Source organism: Tamandua tetradactyla, chromosome 1 (genome assembly GCF_023851605.1).
Source record: "Tamandua tetradactyla isolate mTamTet1 chromosome 1, mTamTet1.pri, whole genome shotgun sequence".
Taxonomy (NCBI): domain Eukaryota; kingdom Metazoa; phylum Chordata; class Mammalia; order Pilosa; family Myrmecophagidae; genus Tamandua; species Tamandua tetradactyla.
In genome coordinates this window covers 33,095,621-33,112,534 of record NC_135327.1, presented here as the reverse complement: position 1 = coordinate 33,112,534, position 16,914 = coordinate 33,095,621, and positions in this window count along the sequence as shown.

Sequence of the window (16,914 nt, the reverse complement as noted above, 5' to 3'; positions counted from 1 at the left end):
ACTGTCACTGGCAATAAACATAGATGAAAGGAGGGGGGAATAAGAAAACAAAAGGGAAAAATAGAAGCAAAAAATGCACCAGAGTGAAAAAATATCCATAAACTAGTTGTTTTTGTCTCTCTAGTTGCTCTGATGTGCACAAAGGAAATAGACGGAATAAAATCACATCTCAGGAACACCAACATAAATTCCCCCTTGCTTTGACAAGTACGTAATTTTCTTCAGAGATGCTCTTCACGTCTGGAGAGTTATGAGGCAATTTCATTCCCATCTGACAAATTTACAAAGAAACATTAGAGAGAAGGGATTAGGAAAGCTAGAAATCTTTATAGACTTTTTCCTCAGGCTGTATTTCCCTCCGTCTTTTGGCTCTTCCTTGAGGACCAGGCATGAATGACTCATGCGGTGTGAACCCCATAACTAAGATACTTAGGAGAGAAGCAAAACATGAAATGTCCTTTCAATCAACTAATTGTATTTACATTATTGGGGGATGGGAGGTGAGGTGGGGGGACGCGGGGGAACTTGGGGGACGAGGAAAGAAGAGTCTTATTGGCAAATATTTAAACACAGCCTCTTGTGATATGGGTTCAGCATGGCGTGGTGTTTATAAAATTGGAGTTTGTCAAAGAAATTGGGGGGGGGAGAGGGAGGAAAAAGAGAAGGGAAGGGGGAGAGAGGAAGAGTTGCAAATTGAATGGTCTAAGGGGTTGGTGATAGAGAAATGCATTGCAGGCTGATAACAATGAAGGAATAATAATAGCAAAGTATACCTTTTGTTTTCTCCTAAGATCATAGATTTTAAGAGGAACTAAGTTTCCCTTTTTAAAATTTCATTGCTAAGTTCATTGTGCAGCTTTTTATTTTTTATTAATTTTTATTAGAGAAGTTGTGGGTTTGCAGAACAAGCAAGTCTAAAACACGGCTTTTAAAGTGACCAACCATTCTCTTTTGACTGGGACTCTCCTGGTTTTAACACTTAAAGTACCATGTCCTGGGAATCCCTCAGTCTTGGGCAAACTGGGGCTGTCAGTTACCCTAAGGCTAATTATTGTAATTCTCAGATAAGGTACTTGAGTTTTTGGCAGTTGTGAACTCTGTTAAGTATTTGCAATCTTGAATTGTTTGCTTTTTGGCGCAGTTAACTAGCAGTTGGTGTGCATAAACACCCCCCTACTACCACACACACACACTCACACACTTATATACATATGTGTATGCATATATATATGCATATATACATACATACATATGTATTTTGATGATTTTGAGATTTTATTAGGAGTCTTCGATTAAGGTCACCGTGAGGACTTGGGATTTTAATGGAAAAATCCTAACAGTGCTCAGAAGTTCAGGAACATATTCCTTTCCTGGAGTTGAGATTAAACATAATATAATACAGATGCTGTCAGATGCGAGCCCAGATGACAAATGTTTTATAACTGGGACTTTGGGAATGAAGAAAAGCAAGAGATACATAGCTTTCAAAGCCTTAGTTGAGAGCCACAAAGCACTCATAATACTGTATACATAATTTGGCAGGAGAAAGGTGAGATATTTGTGAGTGTATTAGCATTGTATATTTTTTCAGAGGGTCCGACTGGATTTATGGAAGGCCATATTTATGAGTCAGTGACCATATTAAAAGAGTGAAATGGGACCTCATTTGTGTAATTAATTTCAGCGTTCTGGTCTTAAAGTTATCCTATTTGCAGTTGCTACTCAGGTCATTTGCATTTTTAAAAATTCTATTTTTGGGAGGCATTTTATTATTTTTCTTCTTTAAGAGTACAAGAAAATCTTTATTGTTCGTCTTCTTAAAATAGCATGATTCGTTTTGGAGTGGGATATTCAAAACCTTTAGGAGGAAATAAAGACCAATTTTTTTTTTTGGTCTGAAAAATCCACATACATCTTGCACATTGGGGTTTAAGTTTAATGTTCCAAGCCCAAATGTTGAAGTTTAATTTGGGTTTGATCTCTCTCGAAACTCTTAAAATCAAACTCTCCCTTTGGTCTATCTGCTGCACACAAAGAATGGGGCTGCTTTGAACTGCAAGTGGTTCTTCATGCTTAAACTTAGCTTAACAATGAGAAGGGACCTTCATGTTGTAAGAAAGAGGCTTGGTGCAGAGAAATATGAAAGTTGTGAATTACTTGAAGTTCTTCACCTCTGCTAAACCTGTGCCTGTACTTGACTGAGGATAGTCTACCTTATGAGACCTGTGTGGCGTGCAGAGAGCTTTTTGCCTACAAGCAAGCTTATGTACAGTATTGCCAAGGAATTAGATGAATCATGATGAGAGATATAAAATTTTAAAATATCCCCTGGTGGGGAAATTTTTTTTTCATTTTATTTCTGCATTTGAATCTTTTAAATACTGTAACTTTGGGGGGAAGTTATTGAGACATAAAAGGAATATTTGAACTGCTTTGGCGTTTATGAGAACCACTGTATAATACATTATCTTGAAAGCCTTTATAGTACACAGTTACAAACTTCCAGGAAATCTATTAAAATGCAGCATTAATTAACATAAACTTTTTATAGTGTTACTAATATTCTGCAAACAACTAAGAGTTTTAAAGCCCTTTTTACAGGCATTTCTTGCTGCCTGTACACCATGATCAGAGTGAATTATAGAAAACACTAAAGGAATAGAAAGAAATGAATTTATACTGATTGTTCTGGATGGGAAACTCACCTCAATATCTGTCTTTAATTTGAACAAGTGTAAAGTCGAGATACTTGCCAATTTGCTTTGTTATCGCGTTGTAAACTCATGCCATGGGCCAAAAGGAGAACGCTGATGTTTCAATACTTATTCTCCCAAATGCTGATAAGTAACATCTTTGAAATAACTTGAGAAATCAAAGCAATTTCCTTGATTCCTATGAGATGGAGTTGGCTGTGTCCTCTCACATAATTTTACAATCTCACCAGTGAGATAGTCCATGCTGCAAACCACATTTTGACATTACAGATGTGTCAGTTACAGAAATTGAAACAGTATTTTTATTTTTTGATGCCTAGTTCCTGATTACACTGGAGAACCTCCCAAACCCAAATCTTGACCTTTTTTAGAGAGATGTTTTTTATTTCTGTTTTGAATCCCAAAGGGGAGGAGGCACTTCAGTCTCTATGCCCAAAGGGCAAAACTGTCTCCATTCAGGGGTGAGATGGAGATGAGCTGGCCCTGGATAATCCAGCCATAATTATTTCCCAGCTATCCATACGGAAACAGATCTGCTCTAACATGAATTAGGCAGGGTTTCTTTGCCTTCTCTTTGTCTTCAGTGTCTGTCTTCTGTTTGTAAATGCTAGTTGTGATTCCAGACAGAGGTCCTTTGCTTTCCTAGGTCTTTGTTGCTATCTGGGTAAGACTGATGATTTTCTATTTTAATATATACTTTACATCTCACTTCATTCTGCTTTTTTTTTTTTAAATAATAAGTTTCATTATTCTAAAAAAAATACATATGTTTCTTTCCCTTGCATGCAGAATCCTTCCCAAGTTTCTTGTAATACGCTTTTCCTTCTTCCCACAGCACCGCCTGATTCTCAATCCATATGGTATCAAGATCCTACCTTGATAATCATAAAAACAGGTTATTATGCATATACATACTTCTCCATATGCATTTTATCTCCAAGTTTTTCCATTTATCAACTCAACAGTTAGTTATTAAGGCATTGCAGGAGTGAGCTCTCTTCTCCTGGAGTTTATATTTTAGAGGGGCCAGCCATGCAATTTTTGCACAGACAAATAAACAACAGGACGATAAGTATATGGAGGAGGTAAAGTGTTGAAATGATAGAATGTGACTGATGGGATGCTTGGGTAGGGTGGTCATGGATGTCACAGGTTGAACTCTGAGTGGAGAGAAGAAGTCTGTGGTCAGAGCACCAGTGTTTCAGGCAAAAGGAACAGCAGTTGCAAAGGTCCTCTGGGAATGAGCTTGGTATGTTTTAGCAAGAGTGATCCAGCTAATTTGGCTGGAGCACAGTGAACAAGGATGACCAGGAGGTGGGAAATAAACAGTGTGTGTGATAATAATAGCTATATTGACTGATGTAAGTACAGAAAACCCATTACCTCTATAACCTGTAAAGCTCTTGTAGGGAAGGGAATATTATCAGCATTTAACAAGTGATTAAATAAAAGCTAAGAGAGATAACTTGACCTGTCCAAGGTCACACAGTGAATAAGGTAGAGCTGGGATTCAAATGTAAATCTGTCTGATTACAAAGCCCACATCCTTTCTACTATTTTTTCTTTTAACAAATCTCTATTGAGCATCTACCATTGTCTGGCACTTTGGTGGGAGCTGAGGCTAAATCTGTGAACAAAATAAAATTCTCATTCTCATGGAGCTTACCTTCCAGGGGAATAGAATTAGAAATGAGATAATAATATAGCTTGTCAGATTGTGGAAAGTGCTGTGGAGAAAGATGGACCAAGGTGAAGATGACAGCAGGGAGGGATTGCTCTTTTACAGGGTTTTCAGGGAAGGTCTCACTTAGAGTGAATATAGTGGATATTTGAGTTAAGACCTGACCTTAAGGAAGTGATAGTAAGCCTACAGGCTGCTGTGAAGAACAGTCTGGTAGAACTAGAAGCAAAAGGAGAAACTCTGAAGTGGGCATGTGCATGGCATGTTGGAAGCACAGCAAAGAGAATAGAGATGGCTGGACTCAAGGGACACGGGGAGGGAAGGAGAACTTGGGGACTGTTGTAAGGACTTAGACTTTTACTCTGAGTATGATGGAGAGTATGGGAGGACGGTGAAGAAGAAAGGAATGGGATATAACTTTTTAAATCATGATTGACCTAGATACTGTGTTAAAAGTAGATGGTTTAGAGGCTAGAGCAGAAGGAGAAAAAGCAGGAGGTTGTTGCAATAATTCAGGCAAGAGAGGATGGTGATCCAGGGTCAGATTTGACAAGCCCAGGCAATGGTGGAGGTAAGGAGGGGCCAGATTCATGATATATTCTAACAGTGGACCCCACAGGATCTGATGTTGGTTTGGCTATGAGGTGAGAGAGAGAGAGAGAGAGAGAGAGAGAGAGAGAGAGAGAGAGAGAGAGAGAGAGAGAGAGGAGTCAAGAATGACTACAACATTTATAGCCAGGACCATGAGAAGGATGAAGTTATTTATGGAAATGGGATGGAAAGAGGCATAATTTTAGGGAAGATGAGCTCAGTATTGGCTTTCCCAATCTATCCCATTTCTTTATTTATTTTGCCATATATACCTCTAACTTCTGCCAAATGGGTCAGCTGACATGCAGACTTACTTGAGCAGATGAGTGCCAACGTTCCTCCTTCTCCTTAAATGTAGTCAGTAAACTGCACTAGTGCATTAGTTAGCTTTGCTGCAAAACAACACCCCCCCCCCCCCAAATTTCAGTTTCTAACAAAACACACCTCTAATAAATTATATGTGGGCTGTGAGTGGGTTGTGGACTAGGTCAGCTTTGCTCAATGTGCCTTCTCATCTTGGAACCCTGGTTATACCTGCTTACATTCCACTTTTCAAAATATGTGGCTGAGGGTGGGCCATGGTGGCTCAGCAAGCAGAGGTCTCACCTGCCATGCCAGAGGTCCTGGGTTCGATTCCCGGTGCCTGCCCATGTTTAAAAAAAAAACAAACACGTGGCTGAACTCAATGCTGATGAGTGGGGAAGTGCACCCCTCCTGCAAATGACATGATCCCTCACTAGTTAAAACCTAGTTATCATCCTGACCAGTTAAAAACATATAAACTAAGTCCAGAATGTCCATGCCACAGGCTCCAAAGAAGAGGAGAGGCCAGATCCCTGAAACCCACTGGAAAACAATTCTTTCCTGTGTCTCTAACACCCAAGTATGTCTGTCTACCTTGGAGCAATTTTCACCTGGTAGTGAGCCTGTCTCTTTGCTAATTTATTTTTTCATTGTAGTCTTCACGTCCTTTAGTGGTGGGCCTCTTTCTTTCCTCAACATCACATTGTCAATGCTTCACTCAGTCCTGTACAAACTAGTCTATTTTTGTGTGATTGGTTCAGGTGTATGGCGTCTGACTTATAGAGTCCATTTCTTTTAGAATAGAAAATGGGGGGATGGAGAAAAGGAAAGGTATAAAGTTCAGAAGTAACTAATTACTATTACTAATTACTCGCCTATGGAGGCGAGGCAGATAATATCATGCATGCCTCAGCTGGGTTTAAGACAAGTGGAATGATGCAGCATTTAGGGTATTTAGCCAAACTGGAGTATATGCATCCCCAAAAGGTAAAATTAAAGTGTTTCTAATTTTTTTGTTTTTAAAACCATGCTAGCTAAATTAAGCCACTTGAAGGACAGATGCTCCCTGGGGCTTGCCAGTTTGAGAATCTGATAATAGGGCTTGGAAGATTTGGGCATGTCAAAAGAAATGCCAAATGTCATGTGTTTATTTTTACAGACCATATCCATGGTGTGGCAGCTATCCTTGCCCAGTTCTTTGGTGAAAATATGAATCTGTCCATTTGAAACTTGGGAAAGAATAGCTAGAAGGAATGCCTTTATTTCTTTTGCCAAAGATAACTGTTAAGATTGTGTTTTTAATTGTCTTCTGTCTTCATGATCATGAACCTTCATACAAAAAATTACCCATAACTTCCAGAAAACAGACTGGCACAATCATCATTTTGTTTGGGTCATGGTAGGAGGAGGAGAGGAAAAGAAAAAGGAGGGACAGGTATACCAAGCTTTTGGGCACCCTTCCTGGCATGCCTGAGGTTGGGCTCCCTGGGATGTTTCCAAAGCATGGACCCCAGGCTTCTCCAGCTTGGAGGGTTGCCCTTTGACCTCATGGAAGGCACCCAAGGCCAGAGTTGAACTTGTGTGCCAGCAGAGCATCCCTGAAGGACTTGCCAGCTGTGAGCCAACCTATCGCTAGTTCTCGCTGATAGCTCCAGAGCTCTGAGTGGCATCATCCTGTCTCCGTGGGTTTCAGTGGGGCAGCTGGATAGTTCTCTGGACATGGAATTGGGATCAACCAGGACTTAGATCAAATTCAGTGGCCCCCAGTAAATTCAGCCTGAACAGAAATTTATATATATATACACATAATATTACATATTTAAAATTAATTATATAGGTGCCAATATTTTTAAATCAGGAAATTTTACATGAAAAGCCAAATTTCCAGCTTCTTTTGATATTTGGAAATTCTGTCCATCCCAGTGGCATTTGCCTGACTGCAGTTGCCTGAATAACATCTGCCTGCTTAATTCAGCACATGCTCTCTCCAGTTCATCTCGGTCCCTACCTGGCTGTCCCCACTCCATCGTTTCACCTGTCTGGCCCATCCATTTCACGTGTCTGGCCCATCTCAACAGTTGAGAGTTGGCTTCTGATCTATATATTTATGTAGAATATTGGTGGCTATAATGTACATTGCTGTCAATGCCTCAGATATCATCTTTAATTTAAAGAGCAGTCTGCCCTTTAGATAATCAACTTTGGCTTTTTAAACCTAGAATTGTTAATTATCCAGGTGGTATTTTCTTTGCTTTAGACTTGATAAAGTCACTGTTAAAGGATGTGATTATTTGTTGGGTTAATCTAAAATGTATCCTTTTTTTTTCCCTTTGGCTATTCTCTTTTCTCGCACTCTCCCCTGCCAACCAATCCAGCATGCAAGAAACCCTTCAGGTGTTTAAAGAGGTTGGAATACATTCCAAGAAATGCTGAAAGTTTGCCATGTTGTCAGAGGATAAAAGCACAGTGTTCAATCCAAAGGCTTTGTGTAGATTTTTTTCTTTTTTTTTTTCAACTCAAGCTCCAAGTTAAATTTTTGGATGATGATCTTCTCTACATTTTAATGAGAAGCTTTTGCTAAGGATTTTTTTCTTTCTTAAACAAAAGCACAAAAGTCTAAACCCTTTGCACAATAGCAACTCGCATTGAAGTGACATGTTGGTTTTGTTTTTTGAAAAATCCCAAAGCTCAAATAATAAGCAAGAGCAAGAATATTGTGCAAGTAAATATGGACTGTTTCATACTCAAGCAATGAGTGTGCCTATTAAATATGCAAACCATGCAGTATCATATGGATTTTATCCCATCATTTTATAGGTATATGTGTGGGTAAGACTGAATATATAATAAACTTTTACAAGTTAAATCATTTTTCCCATTAGTTTTTGTTGTAATTACCAAGATGTTTATTGTAATTTCTGATTGATCTTCAATTGGCACTGCCTCATAACACTTTATCTTTAAAATTCTCTGCCTTGAGTCTTCTTAGTTATGTAGTTAATGATTTATCTATAAACCTTCAACATACTTGAGAGTTCAATATTTAGAGGGATCTGTTGGTAAAATGAAGAATGCTGCTGTAAGGCAAGTAATGCTGTGGTTTTTTCTGTATTTACATAGATTACATTGGCCCTGATGAGAGGGATTTTGTCCTTCTCCTTCATAGCAATTCTGCTGGGCATAATTATATATTAAATTTTTGTGTTCATTTCTTGTCTGTCTCCCTACTAGACTATAATTTCTATGAGGGCAGTAATAATTTTTTTAATAACTATATACCTAGAATTAAACTCAGTGCCTAGATGTAGTAGTAGGTAACAGGCAACAATACATGTTTGTTGAATGAATAAATGAAAGAAATAATGAATCAACCACATTCTATTCATCTTTGCATCCTCAGGACCATGCACACAGCAGATTCTCAGTAACTTTTTGAGGAATAAAATAATTATTTGACCTCATAATATCTGAAGCAAATTCAAGAAGACAGAGAAGCTCCTTCTTGAAATATGAAAAATTCACCATTTCCCTTTGCATGTGTTGGTTACATCCAATGTATGAGAAGCAACTTTGTGGCATATTTTCTTGGGCTTGTAATTTGGGTTGCTTTGTGCTTGCTGCTAATTAACCAGTTGGTGATATGCTGTTTGTCTTTTTGTCTGACTCCAAGCTTGTCAGGAATCAATGACAAGCCCAGCAAAACTGGGGGGCACTCTGATAATTAAGGTTTGGAGGGCGTCTTACCGACCCCGTCATGTACCAATCGTTTTCTCTGCCTCAACTGATGGGGAGCTGACATATGACAAAACAGTGGCCTTCTCTCATATACACAGCAGCAGGACACTTTCCCACCTTTTAATGGCTGAGTGAATTTCATCCCAAGCAACTCTGACAAAATGAAAGTGTATTGTCAAAGTTGCTTGTGAAGATGACTGTGCTTAGAAAAGAAGAAAAGAAGGAAAATCTTGATACAGTCAGAATTGCCAGACACACACACACACACACACACACACACACACACACACACACACACACACACATACACACACACCTTAGCATCTTAGCATCTTCTTAGCATCTTACATGTAAAAAGCAAAGGCTATAAAACTTTGAATATTTAAATGGTACAAGGAGAAGTGGTTTAGCTTTCTGTATTGTTATTTGCTTCTGTGACATTCACACTTAGAATCATGGCAGCTGAGCCATCTTATCCTTTGAGGAACAAGAGTTATAGAACAGGGTTTCAGTAGTTTCTCCGAAAATAAGATCCCAATGTGCAGTTCTGAGTCTGTGAAGCGAAATCACCAAATAATTCCAAGTCATGTAGCGAAGACTCTATACTTAGGAGTTTATGCTTATCTTATGCTGCCTTGTACCTTCTCAATCCAGTGAGGTCTGAGGCCAGCAATATCCACAGCACCTGGACCTACTGAACCAGAATCTGCATGTTAACAAGATTCCCAAGTGATTCACATACACAAAAAAGTTTGAGAAGTACTTGTTTAAGCTGCCTAGCCCTGTGTTTCACTTTATTCTTATTCAATTAAATTCCAGTGGGGCCTGGGTATGGTTCTAACAAACACACCAACCCACCTCCAAATTCCTGGGTGATTCTAATGAACAAGAATGAGAACCAGTGACCTTAGATCAATAAATGCCATCAGTACCTCGAGCCTCCCAAGTAGTGGGAGCTACATGTGAGAAGCTTCAAAGAAAGTGAATCAAATGGTGTATTTAATGACTTGACAAGAAAAGGAAACCACTTTTTAAAAATTATTATATGGATGAGACAAAAATAATCATGATAACATCGGCTTTTATTCCTAGGTATTTTATATGCATTTATATCCATCAGGATCATTAAGGATAGCCAACAGCTGATAAAACAAGCTCCCACAAAATCTTGGTTGCTTAACAAAAGAGAAAGCTTTTTCTCTTCTTGTTTACATCACAGTCCAATATGGGGAGCTCTGTCTCACTGAGTTATTGAAGGATCCATCCTCCTTCCAGCCTCAAAATATGGCTTCAAATTTGCCTTGGCATTTTCTAGCTGGTAGATACAGAGAGCACAAGGAAAAAGCACGCTCTTTTCATTTTCTTCAGCCTGGAAGTGACAAACTGCTTTTCCTTATTTTCCACTGGCAAGGACTAGCCATGGCCACTCTTAGATTCCAAGGATCTGGGAGATGTAGTTGAGCTGTGCACCCTAGAAGAGGAAGCAAAATCTGTGAACACAGTCACTCTCCACCACGGGGTTATCTCATTGCATCCCTATCAAATGCAAATGGAGTAGGCATTGTTATTCCCGTTCTGTGGTTGAAAAAGTCAAGGCATATAGCTAGTTGGCCAAATTCAACGGCTAGTAAGTGGTGGTGGAGTTGGAAACAAATTAAAGTTTTATCAGTAAACTTGGGATTTTTATCAGCACAGGTGGGATTCTCCAGGAGGCGGCACTGAGGTAGAGGGAGAGGGGATCTGGAGCAAGTACTGGCTATCAGTGTCCAGCATCGGGTGACCATGGCAGGGACTTTATGTACACACCTTGCTTAGTCAGTGCTCCTGGGCTATCCTGTGAAGGGCATAACCTTGGAGTGGTGGCTTTCTCCATCTGCAGGCCCTGAAGGAGCTGACAGGTGGCAGTCTGCTGACCACACTCTGGCAGCTGGGCAGCAAGTCCTTTCTTGAAGAGCTATCTTGGCAATGCAGCTCCTAGTCCACCACAGGTGGTTAAAAGGCAACTAGATTATGCATATGAAGGCTCTATAGTTTGCTGCGTAGCTTTGAGTTTTAGATTTGCCATTCCCCTGGCTGTTATGGGTCTTCCCTGTGGGTCAGTCTTCTTATCCATAAGAAGGTGATAATTATACCTAGCTGACAAGTGGTCTGAGATTATTGTGAGAAAATTCATTTAAAGCACATAATGGGAACTTATTGCAGGTTAGTTATTAGCATTCATGTTATTATAAAATCATACAATGTTTTAATAATATAGAATTAATATCATAATAGTAATCATAAAGATAAATCGAGGCTTCTTTTGCCATGCTAAGGAACTCAGTGGGACAACAAAAAGTTATGGAGAAAGGGCTATTTGACCCTTATTAAAGAAGTATAGGTAAAAATTTTAATTCTTTGGGTTGGAGAAACATCCTTGCCTCCTCATACCCTAGACAATACATTTGTTTGTGGTCTGTTTTCCTTTTTCTTTCCAGCCAGACAGAGAGAATCTTGACTCTTGCAGTTAAGTAAAATCTTCTGGGAGCTGATGCAATGATCAGTTTTGTAATTTACCCCATTTCTATTCATGTAGAATCTTGGGCTCCACTCATCTGCGTTGGCTCTGTTTAACTCAATGATTTGGTAACTTCTTTTGGATCTCAGAAGGGCTTTAAGAATGCCATCACGAGTTCAGTAGTGAAGACATAATGCCAAGATTAAGCAAGGTTGGTTACATTTGTAAATGAAAAAGGCTCAAAGCTTTGTTTGAACAAATCGATGCCATAGATCTTAGGTAGAATGGAACTCTAGCAGAACTGTGAACTTTCTACGGCAAATCCTACACCAGTGACTGCTAATGTACTAGTAGCAACAATTTTATCTTATGCTGCCTGGAGAGGTTATCTTTGTCTTTTTTTCTTCCCATTCTTCTTTGTAAAACAATTCAAAATCTGTAAAGTTAGGATTATGGTCTGTATTCCGCAGACCCCCAAAAATGGTAGCTTAAAAAAATAGAATTTTATTTCAGTCTCAAAGAAATCAAGATCTAAACTGATATGGTGATTCTACTCTGAAAATCAGTAACGATCCCCAGTCCTGCTATCCCAGTGCTTTCTATTACTACAATGCTGCCCTTTCCATGCCATCCAGCTTTGCCACCATTGGATTTGCTACAGCCAAGAGGAAGGGAGAAAGGGACAGTCACTCCCTTTTATTTGGAAGGGGGAGCGGGGGGTACATGGTCCAGGAAACAAACCTGAGTCTCCCACATGGAAGGCAAGCATTCTACCACTGAACCACCCATGCACACACTCCCTTCCTTTTAAGAGCACAATGCCAAATTGTAGATATCACTTCACTCCACACAACATTTAGCCACGTGGCTGCACCCACCTGCAAGTGAGACTGAGAAATTCAGACTTCAGGTGGCCATGTATCCAGCTAGAAATTCTATTGCTGTGTATAGAGATAAAGAAGTCAGAGTTGATGCAGTTGGAGAGAAGCCCAACATTCCACAGGATAGAGGTAGCAAATTACAAATGTGATCATCATATCAGTTCCCAAAAGACTTCACTTAAAGATGAGAGTCAAGATTCTGCTGCTTAATGAACATCTAGTATATGCCAGGAACAGTCTAGGCAGGGTCACCATGGATGGAGGAGTAGATTGTATTATGCAGTAGGGTGCCTTTCTATGTTGGTGCTGAATGCATGCACCATTGCACCCAGTAAAATAAAAAGATTTTTGCGGCTTTGACAAAAAAGAAAATTGCACAAAGACCACAAACAGTAGTAATTTGCCCTTCCCTGCCCCACTTTTTCATTCCTCCTTGTGCTTCCTGAGCTCACCTCCCAAACAGAGTATGTGTGCTGAAATTCCCATCGCAGGCTCTGCTTCTGCAGAAACAGCCTACAACCCCTTCTGTCTGATTTATTCTATTTCCGTGGTTCTCAGCGTGTGGTTTCCAGACCAGCCTTATAGAGGTTATTGGTAACACCTGGAAGTTTGGTAAAAGGCAGAGTCTTAGTGATTCTCAAACTCGGCTTTATGTCAGAATAGTTGGAGGTCTGGAATCACCACAGATTGGTGGGTCCCACCCCCAAAGTTTCTGATTCCACAGGAATCAGAAATTCCAAAGGAAGCTTTGGCATTTTTTTTTTTTTTTATTAATTAAAAAAAGAATTAACAAAACAATTAGAAATCATTTCAATCTACATGTACAATCAGTAATTCTTAATAACATCACATAGTTGCATATTCATCATTTCTTAGTACATTTGCATCGATTTAGAAAAAGAAATAAAAAGACAACAGAATAAGAATTAAAACAATAATAGAAAGAAAAAAAAAACAAAAAAAACAAAAACAAAAAACCTATACCTCACATGCAGCTTCCTTCAGTGTTTTAACATAATTGCATTACAATTGGGTAGTATTGTGCTGTCCATTTCTGAGTTTTTATATCCAGTCCCGTTGTACAGTCTGTATCCCTTCATCTCCAATTATCCCTTCTCTTTTTTTTTTTTTTAATTAACGGAAAAAAAGAAATTAACCCAACATTTAGAGATCGTACCATTCTACACATGCAATCATTAATTCTTAACATCATCACATAGCTGCATGATCATCATTTCTTAGTACATTTGCATTGGTTTAGAAGAACTAGCAACATAACCGAAAAAGATATAGAATGTTAATATAGAGAAAAAAATAAAAGTAATAATAGTAAAATCAAAACAAAACAACACAAAACAAAACAAAAACCTATAGCTCAGATGCAGCTTCATTCAGTGTTTTAACATGATTACTTTACAATTAGGTATTATTGTGCTGTCCATTTTTGAGTTTTTGTATCTAGTCCTGTTGAGCTTTGGCATTTTTAACACTTCCCATGTGATGCTTATGCCACAAGTCTGGGGGCTACACTTTGAGAACCACCACTCTATAGTATGTTTATTTTTATTGATCGTCTGTCCCGCAGCACTGGAATGCAAACTCTATGAAGGCAGGAACTTTAGTTTCTTTCATTTGCTACTGTTTCCCCAGTACTTAGATCAGTGCCTGGTAAGCACTCAATCAACACTGTGAATGAATTTACTTCAGGTACAGATAAAGTTTACCTGAACCAAATAAGTGATTAGAATGGACTACAGGCCTCATTTCTTTTTAAAAACCCATTTTCTGTTCTTCCTGGCTGATGCTTTAGATGTGGTTTATCCATGGCATAAATACTTATGACGATGTTGCTCATATTATATATTGTTGCCGTTGTTAATAGCTACCACCTGTTGAGGACTCAGTAGATGGCTGTCACCGTGTTTACCGTTTAAATGCATTGCCCAATTTAATTCTTACACCAACCCTAGGAAGTGGGTACTATTTTATCTCCATTTTGCAGGTGAGGAAATGGAGGCTCAGAGAGCTTAATTGACTTGCCCAATATTACACCTTTAAGCAGTAGGAAATGTAGGGATTCAAGCCCCGGTCTGACTCCAGGGCCTATTCTTAACTCCTGGATCCCCCTTCAAGCTGTTAAAATTTCCCTTCAGGTACTTTCTTGCTATGTGTCTGTCCATGGCTCTCTACAGCTGTGTCTTCATTTGTAATTATGTCTCAGAACTGACTGGCAAAGGTTGAATCATGTTTCCATATACCAAACAGAACAGAATTCAGCCAGCTTGTTGGGGTTTTTAATTATAAATTAGGGGCAGGAAGTTTGCTAGACAAGTTTTTTTTGGGCTACTTGTTTTGCTCATAGTTCACATATATGTGGTAGACCAAAGTTCTAGGCATTGTTTAATTGTGGGTCCCTTCCAAGGGCATTGTCACTCTTTACTGTCTTCAGGCACACTGCCCCACCCTTTGTCACTGACTCTCAGCCATCCATCTCCTGAGGTTGTATACCTCTGGCAAGAGTTAGCACATCCCCACTTTTACCACATCCAATCTTGAAGAGTCTTCATTTATTTGCTTCCTCCTATCCCTTTCTTTCAGATGCATTCTTTGTGAACTGAGACTTTTGCAATCACTCCCTGCCTTTCTATCTTCATCAAAGTGTGTCCATATTATGAGGACTGAGAAACTAAGATTGATTGTTCAGCCATACCAATTACACATGAAAGAAGGTAGTTCTTTGATTTTTAAAAGATGTTGTCTCTTGACCATCTTATCTCCTATGGATTCTGCACCACATAGGCATGAAAAATTTTATATTTTAACTTGCATTTCCACTTAAAATGTAGAAAAAGTGCTTTTTGTTCGCTTCCATGTTGGTCAAATGGCCTTCTGTTAATGATGCAATTAGCAAAACTACATAAGACAAAGGGAGAGATCTTTCAGTTTTACAAAGTCAATGAAGTGGCAAAATTTGCCACATTTGCTGTATGTGCAAAATTTTTCGCAGAGTTTTACTGTAGTAATCTTTTTTTTTTTTTTGAGCAGCTATAGTAGTTGCTGAAACTAAAATTTTAATAATCTGATGGCTGTGTGCAAGATGACTTAGCTGAAATATTATCTCCTCAATGGCTCAGATTGGCTTTGGAATGGGAAAGCTCTCCATCACGCTTGGCCATACCCCGGAATGCATTCTGTGCTGGAGTCTCCCTTATGCAGCTTTCCTCTGCTACCTTCTATACAGAACATTCCATTTTTTTCCTTCTAAAATTTTGTTTCCTGGTAAACAAACTCTGCTAAATCCTTACCCACTTAAAAACAAATGCTTTCTTCCCTGCTCACCTCAATTGAACATGCCAGGTCACCACTTAGTCAAGGGAAGGTATTTGCCCCTCACTTCTTGTCCTTTTGGCTTGGAAAGATGAGTTGGAGATATCGCTCTTATTCATTTGATGAATCTTTCAGATCATTGCACCTACACCCTTATGTAAGAAATTCCTTTTCATTTGAGGTTCCTGCCATTTGTCTGTACCAACTTCTATCCATCCCAGTGGTTTGCTGGACTTGGCCTGTATTGGCTCTGGAGAGGGAACTGAACACATCTCTTTCCAACTTCTGCATTCACTGATGTCATGTTGGTAGATTGAAACTGGCCATGGTGGGAGTACTTACACAACGGAAATTGGCAAACACTACAGATCAGAGCCAGTCATTAAACATTTATCAGCACACCACTGACTTCTTCCTCTATGGATATCTTCCTTTCTCCTAGTCACCCTCATTTGTTTGAAGATTTTGGCTTCTGGATCACACCTTTCTTTTTCCCCATCAAACTTCTGACATCCCTCTCAAAGATCTATGTTCAATATCTAGGTTGAATTAGTGGGTGAGAGCCAGGGTTACTCAGCATCCTGCCTTGTGAAGGAGAGTCTGGGATGATGAAGGATTATTGTTCCACATCCTGCATGACATTCTAGCATTCTTTCAAACAGTAGAGTAGTTGAAGACCCTGTTTATAAGTATATGGATGACCCAGAACCAAATTCCATTTTATCTATAGCATGAAGCATTCTTTGCACAGCTTTAATATATATGGTGTAAATTGAAGGGCTATTGTACTCTGTTTTGTTTGGAAATTCACCAAGAATTATTTGCCATTTCATGTCCCTGATAGCAATGCCATCTTGGTACTTAGGTCGCCTGCTGAACACACCTGTATTAGCCTGTACATGTAGCTATTGTATTCAGAGGATTTTATATATAACTGTGAGCATTAGGCTACTTCATTATGTCTTCTAATATAGTAATGCCTAAGCAAAGCATTTACACACTAAAATATATATTATTACAAATTTTATGTTTTTATTGTCCTCTTTGTATTAAAGTTAGGGCTTGCATTAAGTTTTTTTTAAAAAAATTACACAGGTAGGAAATTTGTATCATTTTATTTCCATCTAGGAAAATGGGTATTATATTAGACAGGGGCTGTTGGATTGAAGATGGTTGAGATTTGGT